This window comes from Triturus cristatus, chromosome 8 (genome assembly GCF_964204655.1).
Source record: "Triturus cristatus chromosome 8, aTriCri1.1, whole genome shotgun sequence".
NCBI lineage: Eukaryota > Metazoa > Chordata > Amphibia > Caudata > Salamandridae > Triturus > Triturus cristatus.
Window position 1 is genome coordinate 362,491,586 of NC_140591.1, and position 14,924 is coordinate 362,506,509.

Consider the following 14,924-nt stretch of genomic DNA (forward strand, 5'->3'; position numbering starts at 1 on the left):
ACTCAAGAGTGATTCAGCGCTTCCTCCATCATCTCCTTGTGTTTGCTTCGTTCACCCTAAGCTGGCAGGGCATGCCTGGACTTGCGTCCCTTGATCACTTTGCCAGTGGATTCAAGCTTGTCTGGCTGATGAGGGGTGTTACCCCAAAACTGGTACATTGAATCCTCATTTTTCGAGGGCGGCAGGCAAACCCGCAGCCATTTTCTGCCGCTAGGTATGCGGCTCCACCTCCCTCTCCACAACAAACTGAGGCGTTGTTCCTTTGTCGCTTCTGGGTGTGTGTGAAGCCCGGCGTGATGCTGCTGCTTTGCTCTGCTGACTTCGATCGTGGAAGTTTGACTCCCAAAAGGAATGTGGCGGCTCACAGATTCCCTCTGAGATGCCGAGGATCTAGTCAGGAGTTACCAGGCATTGACTTGACAGGCAATGCCGTTTGTGGCTGCCTTTTGTTCCCTTTTTAGGTTGAGCCTAGAGGCAGCAAGCACGCACTGCTCGCTCTGTGAGACTGCTGTAGTAGAGTATGAGAGAGAAGCTGAGCCCACTCTCCGCCCATATTTGTCATTGGCTTGTGTCATTTTCTTTTGTAAATACTGCCTTCAGATTTGTTAATAGGCTTGTTAGTCACTCCTTAGTATGGCCTTGTCTTCATTTGTACCCTCCCGTGTTGACTGGCCCTTTTACTTCAGTTGTTACACAGGACCTGTTATTTAGTCCGCAAGCACTATTTACTTAACTGAGTTTCTCTTATTGCAGGTCAGACATGCGCTGTTTCAGCTGAAACCGCTTGTATGTTTTTTAAGCAGTACCAGAGCCCCCGTAACACAGATGCCTGCTTTCAATCACTTTAACCAGCATTATCTCTTGTCTGTTTTAATACCCCTGCCCAAGTAAAATGGAATTAGTAATGATTAGCGAATTAAGCCATGTGAATTCCAGGTAGCACATAATCGTGTTTTAATGGTCTGAAGCTGACAACAGCACATATGTGTTACATTTTATCTGCACTAAAGCCACCTGACAGGTTGTTTTCAAAAGCATGTTTTATTAACAGCAACACCACCACCAATACCACCACAACTACCACCAATACCACCACCAGCACCACCACCACCAATATCACCAGCAACACCAAAACCACCACCACCAATACCACCACCACCACTATCACCACATCGACCACTACCAATACCACTACCGCCACTAATACCACTACCACCAATACCACCACCAGTACCACCACCACAACCAATAACACTACCACCAATACCACCCCCACCACCACCAATACCACCACCACCAATACCACCAATACCTCCACCACCAATACTGCCACCACCAATACCACCACCACCACCAATACCACCCGACCATTACCAATACCACCATCGATACCAATGCCACCACCACCAATATCATTAGCACCACCACCAATAGCAACACCACCAATACCACCACCAAACAACAACCACCAATACCAATATCACCACACCAATACCACCACCACCACCAATACCAATATCACCACACCAATACCACCACCACCACCAATACCAATACAACCGCCAATACCACCACTATCAATAACACCACCAATACTACTACCACCAATACCAATATCACCACCACCAATACCACCACCAATACCAACACCACCAATACCAATACCACTGCCAATACCAATACCACCACCAATACCACTACCAATACCAATATGACCATGACCAATACCACCAACACCAATACCACCACCACCAATTCAAATGCCACCAATACTACCAGCACCACCAATACCACCACCACCAATACTACCACCACCAATACCACCATCACCAATACCAATACCACCACCACCACCAATTCCACCACCACCACCACAGAGACCACCATCAATACCACCACCACCACCACCAATACCACCACCACCAATACCACCACCACCAATGCCACCAATAGTACCACCACCAATACCAGCACCAATACCAATACCATAACCAATGCCATCACCACCACCAATACCACCACCACCACTAATACCACCAATACCACCAACACCACCAATACTATCACCACCAATACCGCCACCAATACCACCACCACCAATACCACCATCACCACCAATACCACCAACAATACCACCACCAGCAATACTACCACCACTACCGATACCACCAATGCCACCACCACCAATACCACTAATACCAGCACCACCAATACCAGCACCCCCAATATCACCACCAGCAATACCACCACTGCCACCAATACCACCACCACCAACAATACCACCACCATCACCAATACCACCACCACCAATACCATCACCACCAATACCACCACCACCACCAATACCACCACCAATACCACCCTCACCACCACTAATACCATCACCACCAATACCACCACCACCACCAATACCACCACCAATACCACCACCACCAATACCAATATCACCACCACCAATAACACCACCACCAATACCACCTCAAATACTACCACCAATACCAATACCACCTCCACCAATACTACCACCAATATCACCACCCCATACCAATATCACCATTAGCAATACCACCTCCAATACCAACACCACCACCAACAATATGAATACCACTGCCAATACCACCACCACCACCATTAATACCACCAGAAATACAAATGCAACAAATTCCACCACTACCAATGCTACTACCAATACCACCCCCAATACCACCAACACCAATACCACCACCATCAATACCAATACCACCACCACCAATACCACCACCACTACCACCAATACCAGCAGCAATACCACCAATACCACTACCAGCAATACCACCACCAATACCACCAATACCAATACCACCACCACCAATACCACCACCACTAATGCCAATAATACTACCCCCAATACCACCAATATCCCCACCAATACCACCACCACCAATACTGCCAATACCACCACCACCAATGCCACCACTACTACCAAGACCACCACCACCACCAATACCATATCACCACCAATACCACCACCACCAATACCACCACCACCAGTACCACCACCATCACCACCAATACCACCAACAAAACAACCACCACCAATACTACCACCACCACCAACACCACCACCATTACCAATACTACCACCACCAATACCACCACCACCAGTGCCATCACCACCAATAAAACAACCACCACCAATACTACCACCACCACCAATAATACCACCACCACCAATATGACCTCCCTAACCACTACCAATACCACCACCACCAATGCCACCAATACCACCGCCAATATCACTAATCCCAGCACCGCCAATAGCAGCACCACCAATACCACCACCACCAATACCACCAATACCAATACCACCACCAATACCACCAATACCACCACCTCAGAGCCTCTCACTCACTAGTAATAGCAGGGGCACTGAACGAAGCCGGAGCTGCAGCCAAGACCATCCCTCCCTCCCTCTATGCCAGTGATAAAGCACATGTGTTCATTATAAACAAGGGGGAACCCGTCAGGTAAGAAGGACCTAGGGTACTTACTATTTCAAAAAACAAATGGTCCTTCAAAATTACTTTAGTGGAAGAGCAATAAATATAGACCAGAATCAGTACTATATTAATTGAAAATGTCCAGCCGGACATGTAATTTTATATAAACCGTGATAATTGGGATTTACAAGAAGTAGAATAGAGTGGGACACAGTCCTGTGTCCTTCGACATACAAAACATTTAGGGAAAATCATAATTTATGAAGACATTTTTCAGGCGAAATAAACAAGCTTAACGCCGATCAAAGTAGAGGGGCAAGCTATTTAGAAAGTGAACAGTAATGCACAATTTTTAACATATGTGTTTAACGTGCATGTTGTTCAGCAGGTCCACGGCATTTCGATCTATTAAAAGATACATAGATCATCATCAGGACTAAACAATGACAAGCCTGAGAGCGCACTGCCTGTAAAGAATTGGAAAGAACGGGGAGGGAGGCAGGAAAAAAACATTAAGGTCTCGGCATAGATAAGAGAGAATTACAACACACAGTGTCCTTAGATAACCAAAAAGTCAGATTGTACTAGTTACAACAAGAAGAATATACCATTCGAATCTAAACTAAAGGCTGGAGAGAGGCCATTGTCTCCTAGGTTCATTAAATAAACACTGTTGTGTACAGTACGGGTTCCAAGTTACCAATTATTGCATTTCGAAAAATGTGACAAGAGCGTTCTCATACTCGGAATTAGTGAAAGGTGAGAGGAGTGAAAGTAGTCGGCGATAAAAAGAAACATGGTGAGGCGTGATGGTAGCCTAAGGATATGAGAGAAATTGAATGCATAGCCGAGAGAAGGGGCTGCAGGCGCTGGTGCCAGTGAAGTAGTGCTGGAGTGGCTAGGATGCAGTTACGGTCCTGATTATGTGGACCGAAGGAGTATGATTACCGAGTGTTCCTAACGTGTCGTGAACATGCGGCGCAAAGAACACTCACCGTGATAAGAATTGCGCGGAGGGAGACGGAGGGCTGTCCGGGATGGGGACTGCTAAAAGAAGGAAGGGGTCGAGTTAGACACGGCGATGTGATCAGGGAGGCCGGGGCATGACTGCGGGGTCAAAAACTCACCTAATCATACAACCGGGGTTGGTGCACAACTGCCTGTTTGTTGAGTATGGTTACAAGTGAATTTACAGCGACGGTCAGTAGGAGGACCTCAGCATCCGCGTGGTAGTTGGGCCGCTTGCCGATCACAGGGGTGGCCTAAGGAAGGAGAGGGGAGGTGAGGAGGTATGCGGGGTCGAGTAAGACACGGGGATGTAGCCATGGAGGCCGGGGCATGGACTGCGAGGTCTGAAACTCACCTAATCGTACAGCCGGGGTAGGTGCATAACTGCCAGTCAGGTAATGAATTTTCGGCGCCGGTGAAATTGAAGATCTTGGCATCCGCGGAGTAGTCGGGCCGCTTGCCGATTACAAGGGTGGCCTAAGGTAGGAGAGGGGAGGTGAGGAAGGGGGTAGGAAGTATGTGGGGCGCTACCTGTGCAGAGCAAAGCATGTTCTTACCTTCGTGCAGAGGACGAGCTGAATCGCTAGTGAAAGGGAGCTCGTGAGTACGTAGTTAAGGGGCGTTGTTAGGCACGTGATCATGCACGCTTCATGACGTGCACGTAGTGCAACCGCGAGTCAAGTGAAGGAATAACAGGCAGCCATGTTGGGTCAGTGGGGAGGTGCATGGTATAAGAACCGGTTATAGTGACGAATGATAGATTGCAGGTTACACTGACGAATTACAGTTAACAGCGGACAATAAATTAAACAAGGCATGTTAAGAATTTTAGGGCAAACTTGGCAATTAAAAATAATTTGGGGGTTCCAGAAGCAAGGTTTTAAATTAAGGTCATCCAGTCCTCACTTCTGTTAAGACCATTTCGTATTGTACACAGACGGATAATGAGCTTGAGTTCCTCTTTATTCAGGATGTGAGTTAGGTCTGCGCCTCTTGGTGGCAGCTTGACGATTTTCAATACAGTCCATTTGATCTCATTATCCTTGTGGCCAGCATGGTTAAAGTGTTTGACCAGTGGTGCATTTTGGACGTTGCATCGGATCCTGCTGCGATGTTGTCCAATCCGTGTTTTGATTTTTTGAGTAGTCTGTCCAATGTAGTTCTTATGGCAGAGGCATTGAATCAAGTAGATCACGTTACATGTATTACAGTTAGAAAAACCATTGGATTTAATAACAGTGTCACCAAAAGAAAAAGTTTTCCCTTCCATAGTGCACTCACACATATTACAATTTCCACATTTAGCATGACCTGTCAAAGGTGTAAGACCCCAATGTGCATCTAGTGTGAGTGGAGGTGTTGTTTTGGGAATCGCAGCTCGTACTAAATGGTCTTTAAAGTTGCGATTCTTGCGAAAGGCAAACATAGGCCAGGGTACCTACGTTGAGTGTTGGCCAATGTTTAAGGATAGATTTGCGAATGGGGTTGGAGATTACAGAGAAGGTCGTGACGCAAACTATTCTCTTAGTGTCGCTTTTAGGTTTGGGTGAGAGCAAGACTTCTCTGGGGCAGGAGGTGAAGCCAGGTCTCTACTATAGCTTAGGCCAAAGATAGCAATGACATTAAGCAATGCCACACTACACACTCAAATCATGGAGAGGGCAGGAAATAGCCCCCCTCTTGCTCTTCCTCCTGAGTCGCGACAGTGTAATAACAGAGGGAAAGGCGTTGGAACGTTATGTTAGTGTTTAATGCTCAGATCATATGTAACTCTCACTTCACACTTTGTGTCTGTGTAATTTACAACACTTACACGTCTTCTTCACGGCACTATTTATTACTACTTTGAAGACGTCGGTCTCCTCCTCTGATATTTACAATCTGACAAGCAGTAGAGAATGCCCTATATTGCAATGCAATAGGTCTCACATTTGCGAGCGTTAAGCTATTAGTATTGGTAATTACAATGCCTTTAAAAGGCATTGTCATTTACAATTTCAATAGCTCAAACTTGTGTGAATGTGAGACCTATTGCATTGCAAATGCTTTTTTGTTTCTTCTCTCTCTCTTTTGTAGGCGTCTCGTTGGAGTTTTCTGGCCTAGCTTATTACTGCTTACTTCTTGCTCTTTTAAAGGTAAAGAGGCAAGAAGCTTTATTTGGATTTTATTTTGTTCACCTGCTTTGATGGGACAGCTGGATTAAGCTGGAGCGTCAGCTGGATTGACGAAGTTGGCTGGACAGACCCCCTTTGGACTTTGAGGCCACTGTGAAGCCACACCTACAGAGGACAAGTGGTATGCACCTTAATGGTGTTTTCTTTTCTATTTTTTTGGGCATAGAGAATTCCAGGGCAGTATTGAGGGCAACCAAGTTTCACGCCAAGGCTAGCCATCTGAGGGTGCTATAACGAGCAGGGCACTCTGGTAGTGGATCGCTGGGTTGTTCCCTCCTACTCAAAATCCATTCAAGTTTACCCTAAGCCCTTAAAAAAAGTCTTTTCCATCTAGTATATTGGGAAAACACCTCAAATTCTCGAACATTTTTATGAAATCGGACACACCTGCTGGCCTCAAAACCAAATCATGAACCGCTCAAATGAAGACTACATCAGCCGCAGCAAGAGCAGAGCGTAGACTAAAATTACGTTGTGGCTTGACCGTTGCGGCTAGCCCCCTAAGCTCAGAGAAAGATCTGGTAGAGCAGGGGCTGGCGGCTGGTAATACCTCGTCAGCCTTCCAGCATGTCTCTCAGGACCCTGCACAAGATAAACTATCCAACTTGTCAAATCCTGGTAGGACGGCAGGGGAAGAAAAAGAGATGGCATTAAATGTAGCACTCATAAGGGAGAGAGAAAGAAAAGATATTTTGCCCTCTGCGCCTCGATGTGAAGACTTAATGACCTTAACCCATGAGAAGGGGAAAGAATATCCTATTTTTTTCTAAAACAAAAGCAATAACAACTATGCCTCTGGAACCTTCCATAAATGAGCGATATGATCAATCGTCAACTTCGAGCTCAACTGCTTCTGTGGTAGAATATGCGGCTCTCTTAGATGTAAATACTGCTCATTCAGCCCCCTCTCAACAGAATTTCCTTACAGACTTGCATGTGTCGTCCCCATCTCCTACAATAGATCCAAGTAAGCTGGCGACCCCACAAGAGCAATCGCAGGATGCTACGTCAAGAAACTCCAAGACCTATCTTTCATATCAGGTGCCGGCCGATGACCAGTCCGTGCAATAGGAGTTAGAAGCCATGCTAAACCTTATCTTAGACGAAATAGTAGATTTACAAGTGTCACAAGCTACTGATATTGCATCCCAGCATCTTTGCCTGATGAAAATAGAGGAAGCAGTTGCACGCTTTCTGGTTTGAATGCAGGATATCACAGCTTGAGGACCGGATGACTATACTCAAGCAGCAAACAGATCTAGTCAGGAAAGATAAATTGTTGCTGGAAAACAAGATTGATGACCTGGAAAATCATTTGCGATGCTCCAGCCTAAGACTGGTAGATGTGCCCGAAGGCTGCTAAGGGGCTCAAGTCATCAAACAGGTTGAGCCATTCATCAAGAGAAATGGGGTTCCAAAAAATTCAGGAGATTTGACAATCACAAGAGCTCTCAGGGTACAAGCTCATCCATTTCCAAACTCGAATTTTCCAAGGACAATCCTGGTCAACTTTGCAGATATCACAATCAACTTAGACGGACCCAAGATAGATAGCTCTGTAATGCTTGTAGTGCCAGGCACCTCTAGGGTTTGTTGGACGAACCCTCACACAACAATCTAGTTGGTGTCATGCTTCATCATCGGGTTCCCAGCTGAGTAGCCGAATGCTACTGAGCTGAGCTACGACGTCTGGTTACAGCGGAGCGGGAATTTTTGTGTGTGTGTGATGAAGTAGTGTGAATTAAAAATACCTCTGGGGATTCGTACTGTTAAATTATTTATATCCAACGGCCCAGGGTATGTTAAAAGCAGAAATGCAGATAATGTATGAAGGCTAGTGATTGGTATTTATTATCCTACTGGTCAACATGTTTCAGCATTGTATGAAAAAAGTGTAAGGCTTTCTTCAGGACCACAGTAAAGTGAAACGGTGATAGAGAGTGATGAAAAAGTGACAGTGGTAAAAATTATGCCACATGTATTTTGTTTTTTCAGCACACACTCTAAGGTGTGCTGTGCATGCTGTGGACTGACCGTGCTTACGGATCCACTGCTAGAGAATACCTGTAAGGAAAGATGACAGCGAAAAACAATAAACAAACACAGTAGATGTATGTTCAGTTTTCTAAGGGAAGTTCATCACTTGTTATTTTAATGTGGTGATTCAAGGCACTCAGTGACACGCATTCATGTGGCCACATCCATACATGTTACATGCAAACAACTTAAATGAGCACTTTAACATGCATGTGTCATTCTCATGTACATGCATGCTCCATTTTGTAAAAGCATAATAGTGGCCTTACTATAATGCGAGTTGCTGCGTGAGTCAGGTGGCGCAGCAACTCACGTGGACTATCAACTAAGTTCCTTGATAGTTGGTGCTCCAAAAGATGGCAGAGAACTACTGCGTGCTGCCAGTGGCACAGTGGGTCACTTGCACCATCAATATTTATCTGTGATAGTCTGTAAACATTATAACAGTAAATGTCATTAGCACGGCTAAAATACAAATAATCATGTACATATAGGTCACTATGGGCTATATTTACATACGCTGCGAGAATTGCACAACTATTCTGGTCCCGGAAGGGGCGTGCCCATATAGTCAAACGCTGTAAAGAAGAAAGGGAGGGAGGTGAGAATTAGGTCCCCAGCAGGTAGCTGATAGTGATCAGCATGTCGTATAGGCAGAGGTGGAGGTCTCCATGCAAGTACATAGTGCCAACAAGCAGAGTAGCGGCCCCCTAGAAAAAAAACGGAAAGATACTACTTCATCAAGAGAGAGCACCCACCAATACACCTACTCCAGTCTCCTCGGGAACAGGATGATAGCCGTAGCGCAGACCGGAGTTGTTTTTAAGGTGCTTCTCGCGGAAAACTCTGGGGCAGCCAAAGACGTGCACGTCACGACGTTGATTATGAATGCACGCTTGGCGGTATGGAGAACTAGACCGCATCTCAATATGTATAGCGTAGCGCCGCGATATGACGTAACGTGATAGTCTGCGCGTTTAGGATGTTTGGCTGTTCCTAGGTTACAGCACATTCAAAAGTATGTGGTGGAAGTAAAGGTTTATCATTGCACATAATACAGGTCCCTGTATTAAATGTGAGTTGCTTATTGTGATCTGTGATAAACTTTGCTATAGTGTTTCTCTAGGTTCAGGACAGAGTGCAGAGGTCAGCGCGACTTGACAGTGTCACGTTGGTCCATATTAATGTGTGGCAGGTATTGCGGGCTGGTTTTTGAAAAAATGCAGTGGGTGTAAAGGTAATATGTGTCAGTTTTTGCATAGGCACATGAATTTTAGACTTTTAAGGTCATGATTTTCAACTGGTAAGTCACGTGACATGTGACATATAAGATGCTGGGACAATTCTGGGGGGATGTTCATTTATTCAGACTGTTCCAAGGAATGTTGTCATTTAATCCCAGTGGATGGGTGGACAGACGATATATATCCAGCGCTGTTCCTTTTCCAGAAGGTGTTGGTGCACATTGGTGGAATTGTGCTCAAGTTGCTAGATTTCCAAAAAGTGATTTGTCATCGGTGTCGTGTTGCGTTTACGATGGACGCTGCTCCTGTGTTTGCAAATTCTCATCTGAATTTTGCGACTAGTCATACCTATATACCTCAAACCACAGGGGCTTGTGATGAGGTAGATGGCATTGATGGTGTTGCAATTTGTGTGTTTTTGTGTTTGCCATGTTTTACCAGGTTCTAAATTGAGGCTTTTGGTAGGTTTTGTTTGGTGGCAAACACTGTAGTCTCCGCATGGGTAATGCCCTGTCACTTTTGGGAGACCCCATGCATTCAGTATGGTGTTGGTTTGTCTGATATGTTGTTGTGGTCTGGTAGACACTAGGCTATCATTTATGCTTCTTCCTTTTTTGTATGCAAACAGGGGCTTCTCCCACTGCATTTTACAGTGTTCAATATTTTCCAGTGTTTGTGTATAATACGCAAGACTTGGTTGGACACTGGATTGTTGGTTGTAACTCATGTAAGTGGGATTGTTGGTTCTGTCTGTGGTTTTTGTCCCAAAAGTCCATCTCAGTTTTGGTTGCGTGCCCTCTTTTTCACCTTGTTGATGAGCCTATCTGGATATCCTCTTTCCTTCAGTTTGGTGGTTAGTGTCTGTGCTTGATGTTTGAAGTCTTGTAGGTTGCTGCAATTTTTTGCACAGTCTTAGATATTGCCCGTAAGGTAAATTTTCCCTTAGTGTTCTTGGGTGGAAGCTGGTGTAGTGGAGAAGGGAATTATTTGCTACGGCTTTAAATGAGTTTTGGTCTCCAATTTGCCATTTATGGTTGTTATGTCCAGATCAAGGAATGTGATGGTTTTCGTGCTCACTGTGTGGGTGAACTTCAGATTAGGATCACATCCATTAATCCAGGTAAAAAATGTCTAAAGAGATTCTTTCGATCCTTCCCAAATCATGAACACATCATCAATGTACCTCTTGTAGAATCTTATATTAAAGGATAGTGATGAATTGATGTTGAACAAGTGTGTTTGTTCGAAGTTATACATGTACAGTCCTGCTACACTTGGGGCAAAAGTGCTTCCCATAGACGTTCAGTACATCTGTAGAAATAATTCCCCTTCAAATTCGAAGTAGTTATGTTTTAGTGCCAATTCCACACATTTCATGACAAAGGACGACCACTTTGCAGATAACCACATTAAAGAACAGATTCTTTCTAGAGCTATACAAAGACATCTATTTTCCGCCAATGAAGTACCATGTTGTTGAATTTTCTCTGATATGTTCGCAGCATGGCATCAGAAGGAGTTTGTGAAGCTCCTTTATCTATTTAAGGCTCAGGGCGCGCAGGTAGCTATAGCGCAACAGTCCAAATTCCGGTGTTAGTAAAAGGCAAATTTCTCTGTTTACAAACATAGAAGACGCTCAAGAACTGTTGCAATCAATTACTATTCAGAAGGCCTATAGGAAGAAGGGAAAGGGACAAAGGGAAAGGAAAACAACAATGAAAATAAAGGAAGAGATGTATTATCATGATTCATTTTGGGAGGCGGGGGTGGGTCGTTCACTCAGGGTGCTCCAACATGGCACCCAACTGGGGCATCATTCTTGGCGTTCTACTAGGGAGGATCGAGAGAGGTACTGTAGGCTATTCCCTTCCTATCTGGGGTGGGGGGGCAAGTTGAGGATGGGTGTTGGTGGTGGGGAGCACGGGTATTAGAAAATACCAGAATCTTAGATAAGAAAGTCATGTTATTTTAAGTTTTTGTTTTTTAGGCCTCTACATATGAGAAGGTCTTTCGGGAATCGGGGTTGGGGTTTTGTTTTGTGTATAAAGAAGTCTTTCGGAAATGGGGGTTGAGGTATGTATAATCTCGGTGAAGGTCAATGGGATATCTAATGATAACAAGTATGGGGCTCTACTTAGGTGGCTGACTTCTTTCGCACCTCAATTTCTATTTTTCAAGAGACACATTTAAAGTCTTATTTTCCAAAATTACAAATTCCTAATAATTATATAAAGGTATATTTTGCTTCTGCTGGGCTGGCCGTAAGGGGTGTTGCAATCTATTTTAGGTGAGGGTTAAATTGGGACATTATACAGGTCCAGAGGGACCTTTTTGGCATGGGGATTTGGATCATAGTTGGGGTTAATGGTTATGTTTTCAATCTTGTTAATTATTATGCCCCGATAGTAGACGACCCCAAAGTTATTATAAAAATTAATGACATCTTGAGAGTAGCAGTAGATCCAGTAATACTAGAGGGCGATTTTAACTATGCATATGATTTAGCTAGGGATACCTAAAAAAAACAAAAAGACAACTTAATCCAAGCACTAAAAAAGTATTAGACATCATGATTCAAGACTATCAATTTATTGATCCTTGGCACAAAACCCCTTCGGAAGTGTCTCTGTATATTTATTATTCCCGGCAGTTCCAGTATGCTTCACACATTGATCACTTTCTCAATTATCGTTCTCTTAAGTGTCTTGACTCTCAAATATGGGCAAACTTCTTCTCGGATCATTCTGTCGTCAGTGTCAGGATTGAACTAGACGTTTGGAAAGAGGAGAGATCCAGGTGGCAGCTGACATATGGATCATCTCCTTCTCTCCAATCAGGAATGGTTGATAAAATTGAAGATATAGATTAAAGAGTTTTTTCAGATCAATAAAGGCTCCGCAACACTTTTTCCAGTTTGGGCTGCATTTAAGGCAGCTACCTGTGGGCAGATGATCGTTCTGGCCACTGCTCAATTTAAGGGCTGGCGGGCTCGTGTTCGCAAACTTCAACTTGCAGTTGAAACCGCAGTCCAGCTGAGGCCAAGGTCTCCAACTGAGGGAACGACTATAGATCTGCAGCAGTCCAGCACTAAACAAGAACTGAGAGAGTTTTTTACGCTCGAACAGATTAACAGCTCACGCTCGTATTAACAACAAGTCTATGAGGACAGCCAGATGGTAGGCTGATTTCTAGCTTGGTCATCTAGGGGGAAGCAGGAAGCTGCTTTAGTTACTGAAGTACAACAACCTTGGTCGGGAGCTCTGACATCCAATAAGGATGAGGTTGCAAAAATATTTCTTTCCCATTATAAAAAACTTTATGCAAACAAATATATGGTTTCCCAAGAGGCTATAGATCAGTGTTTTACGGACATCACTTCACCCGAAATATCAGGCATTCAGGCAGAGGAACTTGTGGCTGATATTACAGCATCAGAAATTCACCAAGTTATAGCCTCAATGCCATCCAGAAAGGCTTTTGGGAATGATAGGCTTCCAATAGAGTTTTATAAAGTCTTCCATGAAGAATTAATTATGTTCCTGCTTGAACTTTTTTAATGCAGTGAAGAATGGGGGAGAGGGACCCAGAGTATTCAAGGAATAAATTATTTTACGTTTTGCTAAAATAGGGAAGGATCCTTGGAGTGTGAGCTTGTATAGACCAATCAGTCTCTTAAATTCCGATGATAAAATCCTAATGAAAGTATGGGCCAATAGAAGATTATTCATGAAGTTCAAATTGGCTTCTTGCCAGGACGACAAATGTCTTCAAATACCACATTTTTAATACATGCTATCGATTTTTTTTAATACTAACCAGATCCCTGCCTTTATAACGATGCTTGATGCTGAAAAAGCCTTTGACCTTGTTAAATGGGAAACCCTTTTTTTATTCTTAAGAGGTTCGGATTTCCCAGCATAATTATAAATATGTTATATAATGTATACCAGAGTGTACAGGCTCTGATTTTTTTAAATTCCAGTATTGTCGGAACTATAGATATAAACCTGGGAACTCGTCAGGGCTGTCCCTTGTCGCCTGTACTTTTTAATTTTTCATTGAGCCATTGGTAGCCAGGATAAGGGCTAACCGGGGAATTAAATCCCTAATTGAAGGTATGTCTAAGCTCAAATTGTTTGCAGACAATATAATTTTGTATCCTAAACCCAATGAATTAAATCTAAATGCAATTCTCTGTGAGTTTGTGCAGGTCCAAGCTATCAGATACTACAAAATTAATCATAATAAAACTGAAACTCTGCTGTTTAATATCTCAGCAGATAATCTCCCAGCTAATCTTCAATGCTTGCCGGCATCGACCAACCCAATGAGATATTTGGGAATGTATGTAACTAATTCCTCTGCTGAATTATTTATGTTGAATTATGAGATTATGTTGAAAAGAATCAGAGATCTACTGGATAGATGGTCTCTTCTCACTCTTAATGGCCAGGTAGCTATCATCAAAAGTAAATTTTGCCTTTATTACTTTTTTATTTGTTAATGTCCCAATAAAAATTATGTCAGCCTATTTTAAAGAGCTGGATGCTCTTTTTCGACAATTTGTTTGAAACAAAAAGGCACACACAGTTAAATACCCAGTTTTACAATTGGGAATAAATCGGGGCTTCCTGATTTTGCCCCACATATGTCCATATTATGTCGTCTCCCTCCTCAACTTCATGGTTCGTACACTGGATTCGAGCGCATTGCTAGATGATTTTTTAATTGATAAAATGGTAAAGAAAGTGTGATCTAAACTTCTGGTCTTCGTAAAAACTGCTAAACTTCCTAAAAAAAACTAGGTATAAGACGTTGCAAGACCTACGTCCTAGACTACAATCTCTCTATTCTACCAATGCTTTGGAAGCTGGATATGAATATTTGCAGTTAAAGGAATGCAAAGTCTTAGGTTTGCATATCCAGTAAAGTCATTCAAGGTTTTAATATGCAAGAGGTTTCAGAGAGTTGGGTCATTCATT